Raw genomic sequence first — 14,876 nt, 5'->3', positions numbered from 1 at the left:
GGATAGAAATACACTATATTGCCAAAGATATTGGGTCACACCACCAAATCAATGAATTTCAGTGTTACATCACTTTCATGGCTGCAGGTGTATAAAGTTGGTGTGGAGAAACTTGAGTTAGAGTGGAGGCTGCAGTTCGGGTTTTCTTATCTAGCTATGAATACCTAAACCTTGTGGAAGATCTTTACAGAAAAGTTGAAGTTGCTATTGCTGGCAACAGTAGGTCCATCAACAAATTTGATCTTGGAAATTAAGAATTGGTTATCATCAAAGTTCAGGTACATGTAAAAGTAGACAAATACTTCTGATTACGGCACGTAAAGGTTAAAATGTGACTTAGTTTTATTTTAAGGCTTGGCTTAAAACTTTCCTTTTTGATAAAGCTTATAGTTAGAGTGGCTTAGGTTTTCCTGAGCTATCTCTGTAGTTATGCTGCTATAGGCATAGGCTGCTGGAAGACATAATGAACACTTTCACCCTCTTCGCTACATTCTCATACTACTCTCCAATTTTGCATTATTTGCTGTTATTTCAGCTTTTGACTTTATGTTCTCTCTCTTTTCTCTTCCTAGAAGCTACACCTGGCCTGACTGTGTCTATCTGTGACACCTTTCTGGAGAGGTGCATCATCCAAGCTTCTGCTGGCAACAACTTAATCCTTACCCTCTACCGATGATCCACATGGCCCTGTGTTTTGGTGTTTAACCCTTTCTCTCTCCTAGACATGGCTACTGACTGAGCTTAACTGTGACTAATTATATGTGCTCTCTTTCAGACTCTAACCTTGAAAACTGGCTCAGAGTTTATCTGTTCTTTCTTTCTAGATGAAATGACTAAAGGAGCTACATCCATTAACATTTACTTTTCCATCCCATAGAAAGGACCCCTGGATCAGTGCGTCTTTGTTCTGTTTGTGTCTCTGTTCTGTTCTCTCAAACCCCCAGTCGGTCGTGGCAGATGGCCGCTCACACTGAGCCTGGTTCTGCTGGAGGTTTCTTCCTGTTAAAAGGGAGGTTTTCCTCTCCACTGTCGCTACATGCATGCTCAGTATGAGGGATTTCTTCAAAGTCAACGCCAGTGACTGTCCACAGTCTCTACATGCTCATCCAGGAGGAGTGACTGCTACAAATCTCTGACTCGATGCAATCTGCTGGGTTTCCTTAGATAGAACAACTTTTATCTAATTTGAATAAATAACTGAATCTGACTGCACTGTTCAATGGTTAGGATTAATTAGAATGTATGTACCTGACTTTTGTGAAGTGCCTTGAGACGACATGTGTTGTGAATTGGCGCTATATAAATAAACTGAATTGAATTGAACTTTTTCTGGTGCTTTGCCTCTCTGTTTGTATGTGTGTTTTCTGAGGAGGAAACTAGTTGAGCCACTATTTGCTTTATCAAACATTTGAAAGACCTGCCCAACCACACACTTTAACGAGCCTAGATGTACACACAGAGAGCAGACTCAGTTAGTTTCCACCAATAGTGAACAGAGGAGACTTAAAACATGTATACCCAATCCTAGAAAGACCAACAGTTGAACAGAAAGCTAAAGGTCATCATGTCCATCAGTGTGGATCTGAAGAGGATCTTCAACCTGCCAGGACGTTCTGACAGAAAGGTTGAGCTCTCCTTCAGAGGTAATATGTACAAACATGCTCGTTTCTTTGTCTTCACAATGCTGTACACGTCAAAGGATTCCTAACCAATATTTTTTGGAGGTTTCATTAGTGGATATCTAGTTTAAAGCTGTCTTGATGTGGTAGATGGTCAGTTTGAAGTTAATTTACATCTTTTACACCCTGTTAGATGGTTATTTGTAGCCATTGCTTTAACTCTGATATTTGAGGTTGAAAGGAAAAGAAGAATGATCTAAAGAAACATTTTACACAGAGCAAAAATATGTTGAATATGACCTCAATCACATTCACCTTTAGAGGACTAGACATTATTGTTTCAAACTGCAGGATTTTGGAGGTTCATCAGGAAGGTTCAGCCCAATGTAATTAAATTTCAACATAATACTCAAAAGTATGATTACAAAGTGATCATTTGTTTTTTTATATTTATCAAAAGAAGTTCTTTTACACCAGGGACAATTATCTCTAAAGCAAAATTGATCATATATATCGTTTGTTAATTCATTGCCATTCAAGAGGCTAGGAGATGGTACGTCTGCAACGCTAGTAGCTTTATTTTAAAGGGGAGGTTGTGGATGGGTTAGGGAAATCTTGATTCTTCAAAAAACATCACAAACTTTGATGAAATATTTATGTAAATGAATAGAAAGTCCAGGAAAATAGACCATAAATGTTGTTGAAACGAGACAAAAATTCAGAAAGTTACCCTTAAACTCTGTTTCAGAGTTTAGAGTATGAGCCTAATCCAGTAATATAAAAAACAGACTGTCTGTACCTAATTAAAAAATAGTAATGATAATAATAATTGTGTTATTTAGATCCAAGAAGGTCCACTGATTTCCATCTTGCTTCCTTTTCTGGAAGTTTTGTTTTGCTCCCATTTACCAGATAATGATCAGTAGAGTTAACTCTGGTAATCAGTTTAATTTATTTATCCTCCAGGTTTCACTCATAAAACCAGAGCCCTGCAGTGTGAGAATGTTGCCATCTTCAATGAGGTCAGTAACCATTAGTAGATGAACTCAGTTCAACATACAGCTTTGGCTGTATCTACAGAGAATGAACATCTCTGGTTGCATGTTTTAGAGTCATTGTCCTGCTGGTATTTAAACTTTCACCCCCCTTACAAAGTTTTTTGCAGCTTTTAACATGTTTTTCCCCACGATTGCTCTGTATTTAGCTCCATCCATCTTCCCATCAGCTCTGACTAGCTTTTCTGTCCCTGCTGAAGAAAATCCACCACAAATGCCACAACTGTGTTTCACTGTGGGGACGACGGGGATAGCGGAATGTGCAGCATTAATTTTCCTCCACACGTAGCATTTTACATGGAAGCAAAAAAGTTCAATTTCAGTCTCATCTGACAGGAGAATTTCTACATGTTCGCTGTGCCTCCAGCATTCCTTGTAGCAAACTGCAAACTGGACTTCTTATGGCTTTTTCTCAACCATTGCTTTCTTATTGCCACTCTTCCATAAAGGCCAGAATTATGGAGAGCACAAATAATGAAGTAGTGCCAACAGATTCTCCCACCTGTTGTGCAATGCTTCTTCCATTTCAGGCTAACTGACTGAACAGTTCTCCAATGAGATTTTTCAAAGCCTGGGATATTGTTTGATAAAATTCCTTAAACGTCCACAATACTTTATCCCTGAGCTAACTGCTGTGTTCCTTGGGCTTCATTATGCTGTTTCCTCACTAGTTTTCTCCAACAAAACTCTTAGGTTTGCAAAGAACAGATACATTTATACTGAGAATAAATTACTCACAAATGGCTATTTACTAATAAGGTTTCTGAACTAGGTTTTATTTAGGGGTCTCAAAGTAGGAGGGGGTCACTGCACTGCCCTACCTCTACCTAGGTTAAAATGGAGTTTTTAACAACAATTCAAGAGACGGATCCGCTCTTCTCCTTGTCCAATTATCTCCCAAGACATTATATTTAAAGACCTTCATCGTGGAAGACACTACTTGTTGCTGAGCTTCAACCCTCCTCCTCCCCTTTCTCCAACATCTGGCTCCCATATTCCTTACAAACGTCTTCAGGCCACTCCACCACCAGGATCAGATTCCCGGGGGGAAGACATACCTTATCCTAATCCTAAAATGGCCTTTCTAGCTCACGTCATCCTCAGACTACACTTCTTCCTTCAGGATCCGAGTGCCAAATAGATCATTTTCATTTATAAACCTGCTAGTCATTATCTCATGGTTTCTCCCTTTTTGAGTCTTTCCAGGTTAAGTTTGTTATTTGTAAATGTGTGTGTGCATGTGTGTGTGTGTATTTGACAAACTCTGACCAAGTTCAGATTTAGAGATTTACATAAAATTAAGACATTTTCTAATATTTATTTAACTCCATTCCAGTTTTTTGGATGATGAAAGGCATTACGTTATTGAGGTTCTACAAGGGGAAAGAAATTTCACATACTAAAATATTTAGGCATGTGTGGGATTTTGTTTGCTACAGATTAAAACTATTTTAAATGACAAATGTGAAAATGTACTCCTCCTGCCATACATACACACATAAACACTCCTCAAACACAGCCACACCTCTGTTGAACAGTTCTTGGAGAAAAAAAAAAAGTTTCACAAAATATTTACAGCAATATTAATTAAAATAGCCCAATAATGTCATGCAAATGATAATATTGATTAACTTTTTAACATTTTCTACAGAAATGCTATGAGGTGGAATTTTTTGGTTGGAAATAAAATAGTTCAACAAACAGCATGTTATAAATGATGCATAAATACTTTATTAGAGAAATTTGTTCTCTACAGAGAGTGAATGTTTTACTTTATTTTATAACATCGTTCGTCTTGCAATGTACAGAGAAATTAGTTTTAGGATAAACACAAAAAAGAAACTCTTTTAGTAGTAAATGCTCATAATACTGGTTGCTGCTGGGACGTGAATCTGACCCATTGTTAGGTGAGGGTTATAAGTATTATGTCAGTATGTATATATTTATAAATGTCAAAGAAGAACATTAACCATGACTGTCTGGTTTCTTAAATACAAATATTTTAACTTTATGACCAGAGGCAATATTTGTTGAACTGGTGCCGCAGCCCACTTCATTCCGTCGTCTCCTGTTTGTTGATATGAACACAGCTTACAGTAACAGGAATGTAACCTCTGCATGACGTGAATAGATACGCGGAACACAGCCTAAGTTATATTTCTTTGCTAGTGAGTCAGACAGGTGTTTGTTCTGTAGGTGTTACCAGGTCAGTGTTTGTGTGCATGCCTACCTCTCAGTTAATGATTGTTTTGGAAATTTTCCAAAGTAAAGAAAGAAACAGTCTTTTTATTCTAGTTCAGGTTGGATGTTTTTCTATGTTAGAAGCAGATATTTTATAAAACTGAATTTTACTCTTAAGACTTATGGAAAGACAAGGAGGAAACGGATCATGGAGGCTGCCAAAAGGTTGGCTGAAACAACGAAAGAGCTGGTTGTGTTCTACATGTGACAACAATCGGCTATGTTCTCCACATGTCTGGAGTAAGGAATGGGTTTGCAAGACAAGAATCTGTTTTCTTCTGAAGAAAACATCCAGGCTTTGCTGAATTGACAATGGTTTGTGCTCTGTTGAAACTAAATTGGAGCTTTTGGGCTACAATTCCAAACAGTTTGGCACAAAACATCACTGGAAATAACCAAGAGAACATCTGTCCATAGTGAAACGTAGTGTTGGTGGCATCATACTCTGGGGTTACTTTTGTTTAGATGGAAATTGTTTTTTCTGTCAAGGTGAATGAGATCATGAAAAGTTCCAAATACCAGTCAGTCTTGACCCGAAACTTAATGCGTCTGTTAGAAAGCTAAGAAGAGAAGTTTTTATTTCCAGACTCACAATGAATCCAACGATGCATCCAAATCAACAAAAGAATGGACTTTAAAAAAATAAGGTTCTGTAGTGGTTTAGCCAGAGTCCAGAAGTGTAGGTCAACTATAGAGGGCTTTGGACAAGAGATATCCTCACTGATATATCTGAGGAACTTTTGCAAGGTGGAGGAAGCAAATGTAGCAAAGTCAAGCTGATAGACTCCTACCAAGGAAGACTGAACACTGTTGACACTTATGCTAACAAGCTATTGCACCTTTTATATTTTTCACCTTTTACTTCTAACAAGTTTTTCCAGTTCATTTGTACAGGATAAAAGTCACATTGGGGTGAAAATGATCTGAAATCACACATCATGATCTAATTTTCTAACATTATAAAAATGTGCAGTTTCAGTAGGGGTGTGTAAACATTTATATGCTGCAGTATGTGCTATAAAGATGAACATTTCAAGAGATGCTAGCACAAAGATTTTAATTAATTTATTGAACCTTTTCTTGACATTGCATAAGTAAATGGCCAGACTTAGAAAAAAACGACTTGAACTATTTTTGTTGACTTAAGATAATGCAGATTATAAGTGCTTGTAGCTTGTTGTGATTCTGTGTTTGGTGGTTTTACTCCTGCTTCTGATATTTAATTTTCTCAACATGCACTCATCCTGTATTCTCAGTTTGGAGGTTCAAGTTTAGGCAAGGTTAAAAAAGACCTCCAGCAGTGATCTCTTAACACATGCAATGTTTTTCAAAAAATTTGAAGTTAAAAAAGGGTGTCTTAGTTGTGATATTCTGGTTTGTGTTATTCTTTGATGCAGCATTTCCGTTGGCCCAATTATGGTAAAGAGATCACAGAGGAACTTTTGTCTGTCAGTGTTTACAACTGCAGCAAATTCTTTTCCAACAGGTAAAACAAACTCAAACACACTCAAACACATGTAAACACACATATGCACAAGAATCCAAGGTATTAGCATCCAATTCTTTTTTCTTTTTAACTTTTTATCAAGGATGTTGATTTTACATCCCAAACATTGATCAGAAGTTAGTACATGAACCTCATACTAAAGCACAGTCACAACCTCCAATGCAGAACAGCCTTAAAAAAACAGATTAGTCGTCAACAATAGGAGACATTGATATTACATTATGTTTAATTAGAAACCAAGTTGTCTTAAATTATGGTAACTGTTTGTGTTTTTTAAGACTGCTCGGTCAGCTTTTTATCAGTCTCCAGCATGTAGTCACCTCCGGGAGGTTGTTGCTTCGGGAACCTCTGTCTGATGCCAACTACAGCCTGACTGATGTAAGGACACATTAAAATCACCTTCAAGTGTCTTGAATTTGGTAACAGCCCCTTTACCTCTCTGTCGCTGTAGATTATTATAGAGCTGGACATTCGGTTCCATCCATTGGAGGGAATAGCAGGACACTGGGAAGGAATGGACTTTTTGGAAGTGGAAGACAGTGATGAGTAAGATCGTGCAAAGTTTTCACTTAAGTATACACAATAAGAAGTACAGTTCTGTGAAAAAGTACTTCCCCCCTTACAGATTTCTTCATTTAATTTAGTAAGTTTTTTGTCACACTTTTTTGTTTTACAGGATCAGATAAATGTTTATATCAGACATAGATTAAGCAGTTTTTAGACAATATTATTTATTTAGTGAAAAATGATATCTAAACCAACTTGGCCTTATGTGAAAAAGTAATCATCCCTGTTGTATGACTAATCACACTAAAAGGATTAAGGTGATGGGGATTAAGGTTTTGGGACTCCGGCAAACAACAGTGAGAGCCATTATCCACAGATGGGGAAAATATGGTGAATCTTCCCAATAGTGGCCAGCCTACCACATGACCCCAGGAGCATATCACCAACTCTTTGATGGTTACAAAAAAACCCAGAACATTCAGTTAATGATTCAGTTCCTGACTCAAAAGTAAGAATAGCACTGGGAAAACATAAGATACATCAGAGAGCTCTAAGGTGAAAACCACTCCTGACCAGAAAGAACACAATGTCCCAGCTCACATATCGAAGACCTCAAAGACTTTTGGAAAAATATTCGAGACAAAAGTGGAACTTTTTGGAACTTGTGTGTCCGTCTGGCATAAAACTAGCCGTGACCTGAGAAAAAAACATCATCCCTACAGTCAAACATAGTGGTGGTTGTGTGATGATCTGAGGCTGCTTTACTTATTTAGTGCCTGGATGATTTGCTGTAATTGATGTATGAATTCATTCTGCTCTCTACTAGAAAATCCTGATGGAAAATGTCTGGCCATATATTTGTGAACTTAAGCCCCTGGGTTTTGCAGCAGGACAGTGAACTGAAGCTTACCACCTTACCATACATTTTTGGAGTGGCCTAGTCAAAGTCTGGACTTAAATCAGATTGAGATGCACAGACATGACCTTAAACAGACTGCTAATGCTTAAAAACCCTGCCATAAGGCTGAATAAAAAAATTCTGCAAGGAAAAGCGAATGAAATTTGTCCACAGTGAAGTAAGAGACACATTGCCAGCTATCCCAAATGCTTAATGGCAATTGTTGCCAAGGTGGCAAATCTAGCTGTTAGGCTTAGGGGCAATTACTTTTTCATATCAGGCCAGAACAGTCTTTATCTGATATTAAAATTTGTTTGATCATCTTAAACATGTAAGTGTGACAAAAAAAGCCAAAATACAATATACAACATTTTCCCTTGAGAACAATTAGCCTTTTTAGTTGTATAAAAAAAATTTGCATATAAATTGTGTTGACTGAATCATTTCAAAGGCTGTCAACTTTAACTTTCCAAAATCTAACTATAATACAGAGTATTTTAAGTCAAGTGATTTATACCTTTTATAATTTAATAAACAAGCGGTTCAAAATTTTGTTCACCTACTGCAGATTACATATATTTATTTAAATAAAGAAATAAAATAATAGCATAGACACATTTGTTACCGATAAAGTATTAACTGGCATTAAGTAATTGAAATATGAATTAAGAAAATGATAGCAGCATTATTCTGGTAATGAGCTAAGTTTTAAAAAGAGAAGCCAAAGCTGTGAGATCTGGGGTTGTAAGAAAATTGCTCCTCTTCATTTTTAAGACATTTGTTGATTTAAAAAAAAAATATTTTATTGAATTTGTTAACTACACTGAATCAAAATATATACGTTATCAAAGTTCTAACATTGAAATGTGTTTTAAAGTTTTATAATAGCTGAAGTGCAGCTCTTCATATTAATTTTTTTACTTTATTAGTTATTCATTCAGAGTTAACACTATTGACAAGTCAGTAACAAGGGAGGCAAACCAGATATTGAATGGGAAGTAATCAATTTGGATTGCACACTAGTTTGCAGATGTAAATATTCAGCACAGAAAGAAAAGGTACTGTGTTAGCAACAGTTTGTGAAACATGTGAATGCTTTACATTTCCACATTTTCATTTTCACAGTAATGAATAAATATTCTCACTCTGGCTTCCTCATATGAGGTTTGAGGTTGTGGAAATTGTTGTTGCACACTTTTATATTACCTAAATAGCAGATATCTGGAACTCCACCTCCAGCACAATGTTTAACGCAGCTTTGCACAACTGGAAGAGAGGAGTTGCTTGCCTGGCTGTCTGGAAAGAGATTTCTAAGAGAGACTATATACAGCCCCACTGCAAGGCAGAGAAATATTTATTATTATGTTATATTACATATTTTTATCCATTCACAGATCAGCTCTAGTCATCAGGAATGATGGATTTGATGAAGTTGAGAGGTGAGACTTTGCTGAAGCCACACATGACGTTTATTCATCCCTTACAAGTGTTGCAAGACCAAGTTAGATATTTTACCCACAAGTTCTGTTTGCTGAACATCAGCAACCAGACACAGTCAGAACCTAGAGCTACAGTCTCTTGCAAAAGTATTTACATCTCTTAAGTATTTTCACTGTTCTGATGTTACAACTGAAAGCTTCAATGTTTTTGGGGGGATTTTATGAATCTTGCTTTTTCTTATCATTAGAGGGTCCATAGTGGCTCTCAACGATCAAATGGAGAGAGATGCTCGTCATCTGGGTCGGAGCCTGTTCCGGATGGGGGATGAAGACGAGGATGATGAGGATTATGATTATGAAGATGACCTTGTGGAGATGGAGACCTCTGACATCATCTTAACTCCTCTTCGGAGGTCAGTCAGTGTGACTTTCTGTCTCTATAACCCATCAGGGTGCAAAAACACTGATTTGCTGTTTGTGTTTGGGCAGCCGTTGCAGACCACTGTCTAGAACTGCTGTTGCAGCAATGCCCAGAGTTCAGAGCTTTCAGGTAAGTTCAGTCAGTATTCAATTCTAATATACACTCCTGATAAATCTCTGTAAGGCTCTTCTAAAGTTTATGAAGCTCTCCAACTTTGTGTTTCACTGTGTGTGGATGCAGGTGAATGTGAACATTCTGCAGGCTCAGAAGCTTGTCGGCGTGAACATCAACCCTGCCGTTTTTATCAGAGTTGGAGGTCAGAAAAAACACACAGCAACGCAGAAGTCCACTAACTGCCCATTCTACAATGAGGTATGTCAGAGTCAGGAATAAAGCAGAAAACTGTAAACCAAATCAGAGTCTAGTGTAGAAATCTCTTTGCAGATTAATATGGGGAAAAGAATATTGCATAGTAATGTATTTATAAAAAGGTTCTATTTTTGCTGTATTTTAATTTTGTGCATTACATTTGTTGATACTTTTGAATTTATTTTATTTTCAGTTTCAATGCCATGTTTACTTTTATGTGTAGTTATTCTCTAAGATCTTTGGACCACGCTTACATTTAAAAAATAATTAAATTTAGCTATGCAGAGAGACCTATGAATATGGTGGGGAACAGTGGGGTGGAATTCATAAAATGGTGCAGTATAAGGCACCTCTATAGATTGTACAGGATCCTGGGTCCTGGTTTTCCTCAGCCCAGCCACAGGCTTTGTAGGGGATTTGGGTCAGGGGACTGAGATGGCTGTATGTTGTGAAAGAAGGAGAAAGCTAAGTTTGTATCTGGTGAACTATTTCCATGTTGATTTGACCATAACTTTCCAGCCGAAAGATCCAATGAAGACCAAATTTTAACTTAGTGGTAGACTCCACCAGATTTTTATTGAAAATCCCCCATTATGAACTTTCTAGATAGTTCCTTATATAACGCTCTTTAACAAGTTTCAAAGGTCCTTGGGAGAGAAAAAGTCCCACTGCATCATAGGTCCTCCACCATATTTAACGTAGTTATGTATGTAACTATGGTTCTATGAATCCCGGACGACTACCAGAGGGCGGTGCTGAAAGCACTAAATGTTCCCTTCGTGCATGTGCAGTTCAAGTAATTATACCAACAGAGTCACATATGTGACACACCGGATGACCAGAGAGGCTATATATGTCTACGTCATCCGAGGCTCTGTACCTACAGAATCTTCTCAGATTCTGAGTGACAGAATCTCTGGCGGTCATCCGGGATTCATAAAACCGTAATTACATATGTAACTTTTGTTCTATTTCATCCCTACTGACCGCCACAGGGCGGTACTGAAGGCACTGAATGACTAATACCAACCATGTCACGAGGACTCCTGAGCACCTACCTCACTGAGAGAGCCCAGGGGATGAGGGGCGGCCACATTAACATTGTAGAACCTGGCAAACGTGCCTGGGGAAGCCCATGATGCAGCAGCACACATCCCCCTCATAGCAGCCCAGGAAGCAGAGATGCTCCTGGTAGAGTGGGCCTTCACACGGACTGGCAGCGGACAGCGTCCTGCTCTGTAGGTGTGGCAGATGACATTCACAATCCAGTGGGAGGGAGGTTTTCTAGAAAGACGACAACCCAGCCTGAGACCGCCATACCACAGGAAAAGCTGGTCTGAGCATCTTACAGCTGCAGTGGTTGCAATGTATGGCTCCAGCGCCCGTACTGGGCACAATAACTCAGACCCATCTGCTGTTGCCTCAATGGCTGATTACGGTGCAAACTAGATAACACCTTAGGCACAAATGCAGTGTCAGGCCACATGGCGACACCAGAATCATTCGGACCCCATCGGAGACATGAGGGACTGACAGAAAGAGCATACAGCTCACCAACCCTCTTAGCCGAAACAATAGCCAACAAAAAGGCAATCTTATACGAGAGCCACTTGAGGTCCGCTTGCACCAAAGGCTCGAAAGGGGAACGGTGCAAGCCTTCAAGAACTGGCAGATCCCAGTCAGGTACTTTCCGAACCAGCGGCGGGAGCAATCTACGTGCACCATCCAGAAAAAGAGAGACCATATCATGGCTCCCACCGTTCGGTTGTCAACAGATGCATGACAACATGAAATTGCTGCGACTTATACCTTAAGGGTCGAAGGAAAGCGGCCCTTATCAGTCAGAGACTGGAGAAACTGGATTTTCATTTTGGGCAGAACACCACTAAGAAAAAAGATGCCATCTATTGTCATTCTGCTGACAAGAGGAGCGTGCCCTAGCACCCAATATGGTGTGCCTGAAAGGGTCCAAAAACCCAGTCGGCCTCCCAGTGGCCATGCCCACAGCTGGAGACTTTGAGGGACAGGGTGCCATATCCGTCCCCCCAACTGAGACAGCAGATCCCTCCTGGTTGGAAAACACCATGGGGTGCCGTGACACAGATTCCGAAGCAGTGGGAACCACGGCCGCGCTGGCCATAACGGAGCCACCAGCAACAACCTGTGGCCATCTCCGAGAACCCTCCGTAGAGTAGGCCAAATCAGCAAGAGGGGCGGAAAAGCGTACAGGAGAACTCAAGGCCAGGGATGAGCTAGCGCATCCTGGGCCTGTGTGCTTGATGCCCCTGTTAGGGAATACCACAGGGGGCAATGAGTTGACTCCTTCATGGTGAACAGATCCACCTCCACCTGACCAAAGCGGCCCCAGATCATGCGCACCACATCGCAGTGAAGGGACCACTCTTCCTGGGTAGGGAAAGTGCCTGCCCAGCCTGAATCAACTGACCAACTGGAGTATGTCAGCCACCCTGACAACAGATGGACAAGCCCTCATGGTAGTTGAGTCTAAGAGCATCCTGAGAATAGTGGTCGTCTGGGACGGAACCAGGCAACTCTTTGCCAAGTTGACTTTGAGGCTCAACTGCGACACATGAGCAAGAAGGCGGCATGTATCTTGAGAGGCACCTGCCCGAGAGGGGGTGCAAATAAGCCAGTTGTCCAGGTATGGAAGAACCCTGTCTCCGGAGGCCTGTAGAGAAAAGAAGGGAGCTTTCACGCACCGAGTAAACACCCTTAGGGAAAGGGAGATGCCGAAAGAAAGCACCCGTAATTGCCAATGGCGACCCCAATAGGCAAACCTGAGAAAACGGCGATGTTCTGCCGCATTAGGCACATGAAAGTAGGCCTCCGTCAGATCTATTGACATAGACCAGTCTCCCTTTGCAACGACCTGAAGAACATCTGATGCGATAAGCATGTGGAAGGGAAGCACCCTCAGGAACTGATTGAGTCCCATCAGATCTAAAATGGGGCGAAAACCGCCTGTTTTCTTTGGCACAACAAAAAACATCGAATAGTAGCCCCTGGGTTGCTGCAGAAGGTCTACAGCCTTGATTGCACCCTTGGTCAGGAGGGCGGAAAGCTCCTGGTCCAGTGCTTGGGATTTCATGGGGTCGGCGATAAGTCATTTTGACCCGGCGTGAAAAGGGGGGCCGCCGTCAGAACTGTAACCTGTAACAGTGGGTCAAAGTGGCAACCACCCACGGATCCACCGTATGAGCAGCCCAGAAACTGAGCTGTAAATGAGACCACTGGCCCGGTGGCATCATCTTCGATCCCCACTGCCCCTGGGAGCCCTGAGGAGGGAGCGACCAGGATCCCGGGTCTGTCTAACTGGGCGGCAGACTGGCTGACAAACGTCCCTGCCGGGTCTCTGCTGCACCTCTTGGGGATAGAAACCCACAGATCTATCACCATGCCGAGGTGGCGGCATGGTGATAGACATCCTCCTCCGCAGACAAATCAGGCAAGGGTGGGGAAGAGAGCCCAGTGGTTAGAAGTGAGGCATCAGAATGACACGTTTGCAACAAGGACTTCATCTCTGCTAACTCCGTCGACAACTGCTCACCCCTTGTGGCCAGGCCCTGGTCACACTTGGCCCGCTTCCTCCTAGAGGGGGGCAAAGAAACTGTGGTCTCACCATGGCGCTTTGAACGCCTGAGGGGGGCCACCTTCCCAGAGGGCGGGAGGTCAGCATCATCCTGAGGGCACAACTGGGCCTACCAAGCCAAACCAAACCATGAAACCACAGTTCATGCAGGGATTCTCAGACAGCGCCTCCACCAGGTGATCACGCCCAAGGCAGGTAGGGCTCAGATCATGGCCTTCGTCTGCCTGAAGCTCAGCCCCACAATCCATGCAGCAGTGGGAGCCATCCATGTCCAAGATTCCAACAAGGCTCACCCCACTTAAGATGGGAAAATAAATAAGCTAAAATGGGGAGAGGGGGCGTTAATACTGCCGTCACCAATTTTAGCAGAGCAGGCAAACAAAAAGAGGCCAAGAGGCTGCAATTAGGAGCGGGGGGCGCAAATGCCGCCATCACCACTATAGCAGAGCAGGCAAACGAAAGATCGGTTACAAGTTGGTTACACTGAGAGAGGGGGCAAACACCGCTGCCTTCACCAGGTATAAAAAACACAACTAAAAACAGCTTAACACTGTATGCCAAACAGACCACACAGTCAGTTACACTGGGAGAGGGGGTGACAAATGCCGTCACCAGGTATAGAGCCAAATTAACAGCAGCCAAGCTGCAATAACACCACAGACACAGTAACAAGAAGCCGTGAGCTGGGAGAGGGGGCTCGAACGCTACCATCACCAGCAAACAGCAAACTTACCTGCAGAAATCCTTCACTAAGCTCAACCCGTTGCAGACCTAGAAGGGTGAAAATACCGCAACTCCAGCCAGCAAGCGACAGGGACTCCAGGCAACGGGGAGGCAAAAGCTCAAGCGAGCAGCACGCGAGAAGAAATAAGGAACAGAGCCTTGGATGATGTAGACATATATAGCCTCTCTGGTCATCCGGTGTGTCACAGGTGTGACTCTGTATAATTACTTGAACTGCGCATGTACAAAGAGAACATTCAGTGCTTTCAGCACTGCCCTCTGGCGGTCAGTAGGGACAAAATAGAATAGATGTTTTTTCCACAGGTCATGAATTGCAAATCAAAAGTAGAGTAAACTGAAGTTGTTTCTTCTTTAAAAAAATGTTTGTAGAATTTCCAGTTTGAGTTCCAGGAGGCTCCACAGATGTTCTTTGACAAAGTCATAGAGATAAAGGTTCCTCCAACTTTTATTTATTTATTTAAATTTA

At 41.3% G+C, this 14,876-nt stretch overlaps 2 long non-coding RNA genes across 2 annotated transcripts; both read left to right on the top strand.

Moving 5' to 3' along the window:
• Window positions 1–1,593: 1,593 nt before the first annotated feature.
• On the top strand, window positions 1,594–6,390 carry LOC124857038. Its single transcript, XR_007035481.1, has 3 exons — window positions 1,594–1,643; window positions 2,586–2,641; window positions 6,313–6,390. It is a non-coding gene; the product is annotated as an uncharacterized LOC124857038 (long non-coding RNA).
• A 310-nt stretch (window positions 6,391–6,700) lies between these two features.
• Window positions 6,701–9,627, top strand: LOC124857037. Its single transcript, XR_007035480.1, has 4 exons — window positions 6,701–6,800; window positions 6,874–6,968; window positions 9,222–9,266; window positions 9,515–9,627. It is a non-coding gene; the product is annotated as an uncharacterized LOC124857037 (long non-coding RNA).
• The last annotated feature ends 5,249 nt before the right edge of the window (window positions 9,628–14,876 follow it).

Source organism: Girardinichthys multiradiatus, chromosome 20 (assembly GCF_021462225.1).
Source record: "Girardinichthys multiradiatus isolate DD_20200921_A chromosome 20, DD_fGirMul_XY1, whole genome shotgun sequence".
Classification (NCBI taxonomy): domain Eukaryota; kingdom Metazoa; phylum Chordata; class Actinopteri; order Cyprinodontiformes; family Goodeidae; genus Girardinichthys; species Girardinichthys multiradiatus.
Note: the sequence above shows the minus strand (reverse complement) of the source record. Positions and strands in the feature narration are given on the sequence as shown.